The sequence below is a fragment of the Lactuca saligna genome, unplaced genomic scaffold, assembly GCF_052625555.1.
Source record: "Lactuca saligna cultivar CGN05327 unplaced genomic scaffold, ASM5262555v1 scaffold_25, whole genome shotgun sequence".
Classification (NCBI taxonomy): Eukaryota; Viridiplantae; Streptophyta; class Magnoliopsida; order Asterales; family Asteraceae; genus Lactuca; species Lactuca saligna.
Window position 1 is genome coordinate 182,501 of NW_027629835.1, and position 2,500 is coordinate 185,000.

A 2,500-nucleotide genomic window follows, 5' to 3' on the forward strand; every position below is an offset into this window, starting at 1 on the left:
GAAACCTAAGCAAGCGAGGCTGGCAAGGCAAGCCACCCAAGGGAACAAGGCACCTTGCCACACACAAACCCATCCACGAACGACCAAGGGAACAAGGCAACCTTGCCGCACACATGCCCATGAACGACCAAGGGAACAAGGCACCTTGCCGCACACATGCCCATGAACGACCAAGGGAACAAGGCACCTTGCCACACACATGCCCATTAACGACCAAGGGAACAAGGCAACCTTGCCACACACAGACCCTTGCATGAACGACCAAGGGAACAATGGATGTGAGGCTGGCAAGGCTAGGTCACGGCAAGCCAAGCAGTCAGGCTACACAATTGATGTGAGGCTGGCAAGGCTAGGTCATGTCAAGCCAAGCAGTCAGGCTACACAAGGGAACAAGGCACCTTGCCACACACAAACCCATGAACGAACGACCAAGGGAACAACGCCTCTTCCCACACACAGACCCATGAACGACCAAGGGAACAAGGGTATGAACGACCAAGGAACAATGCGTATTGCCACACACATTCCCATGAACGACCAAGGGAACAAGGCTACCTCCCAAACAAACACACATGAACGACCAAGGGAACAAGGCTTCTTCCCACACACAACCCCATGAACGACCAAGGGAACAAGGCACCTTGCCACACACATGCCCATGAACGACCAAGTGAACAATGGATGTGAGGCTGGCAAGGCTAGGTCATGTCAAGCCAAGCAGTCAGGCCACACAAGGGAACAAGGCACCATGCCACACACAAACCCATCCACTAACGACCAAGGGAACAATGCATATGGGGCTGGCAAGGCAAGCAGGCTACCCAAGTGAACAACGCCTCTTCCCACACACAGACCCATGAACGACCAAGGGAACAAGGGTATGAACGACCAAGGAACAATGCGTATTGCCACACACATTCCCATGAACGACCAAGGGAACAAGGCTACCTCCCAAACAAACACACATGAACGACCAAGTGAAGAAGGCTTCTTCCCACACACAACCCCATGAACGACCAAGGGAACAAGTTTACTTCGTACACGAACACCCATGAACGACCAATGGAACAAGGCATCTTGCCACACACATGCCCATGAGCAACCCAATCCCATCCTCATCGGTCTAAGGAACAAGGGGCCTTGACAAACCATGAGCAGATTTCTAAGCAAGTCAAACGATGAAGGGAGCAAAGTGTAGTTCCTACTTAGTACATAGTAAATTGAATATATGAGTTCCAATCCGATCAACTCGTGTTCTTTCGAGTTCATCTAAGCCACCTATGAATACCTAAAAGCCTTATCTGCCTGCCTATCACCAGGCGACAGGGACAAAAACCCAAATATGATATATTTTCATTTCAAGTCCATTCGTCTATGTTAACAATGACCCACACAATGTTTCAATGGCATTCCTACTTGATTTGAGCGACATTCCAACAAGTAGGGAACCAACGCTTCAAGGCGTGACCAAGGATAGGACACAAACATTTACGCCTCAAACATGACATTTTGTTTTTTTTTTTCATTTCAAAGCTTTTCATTTATAATAAAAAGCATCCCTACAAAATTTTGTGTCAATCCGAATTAATTCGAGCGAGTTATGGACGATTTCGCACAATTATGCATCCCTGGGCAAATCAATATCTGTTCCTGTCACCAAGCTCTTTGTGCAATATGTATATATAGGGGAACCATGGGACTGCTGCCCATTGGCGCCCCAAGGATGTCCAGCGCCCAAGGCTCTCGAGGCTGGCACGCTCGAGGCATGGCCAAGACGCCCGCTCTTGACGAAAATGGGGCCAAAACGCCCCCCATTGGCGCCCCACTCCCGTGTCCCCTCGCCCCCAAGTCGTGTGTGTCCAAAAATTATGCATCATCAGGGAAATCAATGTCTGTTCCTGTCACCAAGCTCTTTGTGCAATATGTATATATAGGGGGTACCATGGGGTCTCATTCTCATAGGTGCCCGGCATGGTTGATGGGCAAATAAGAATCGTGAGGCTGTATCGAGCACACACGAGGCAAGCCAAGCCAAGCCCCACGACCCATGAAAGAGGCCATCCCCCCCAACACGTTGCCTTGATTTCTCGAACGGTGACCTGAAAAATAGCCCCATCTCCTTGAGTCTCCTCGACGTTGTGCCCATACACTAGCCCGTTGCCTTGATTTTCCTCGACATAGGGCGCAGAAACTAGCGCCGTTGGCTTCACCTGTGCCTCGACGCCGTGCGCATACTAAGAAATATACATCCTCAGGGAAAGCAATGGGTGTTGCTGTCACCAAGCTCCTTGTGCAATATGTATATATAGGGGGGGAGCAGTGGGTGAGCATGGCAAGGGATGAAGGTGCCAGACTGCCTTTGAGCGCGAGCTTGGGTGACTGTTGCTTGATTCCTAGTCGGTGGCATAATACCCCTCCGAGTGGGGGCCTTGGCGTGGTGTGGGGATGCCTCGTTAGGTCTCTGCGACACCGATCCAGGGTTGTGGTCTAGCTTTGGAAG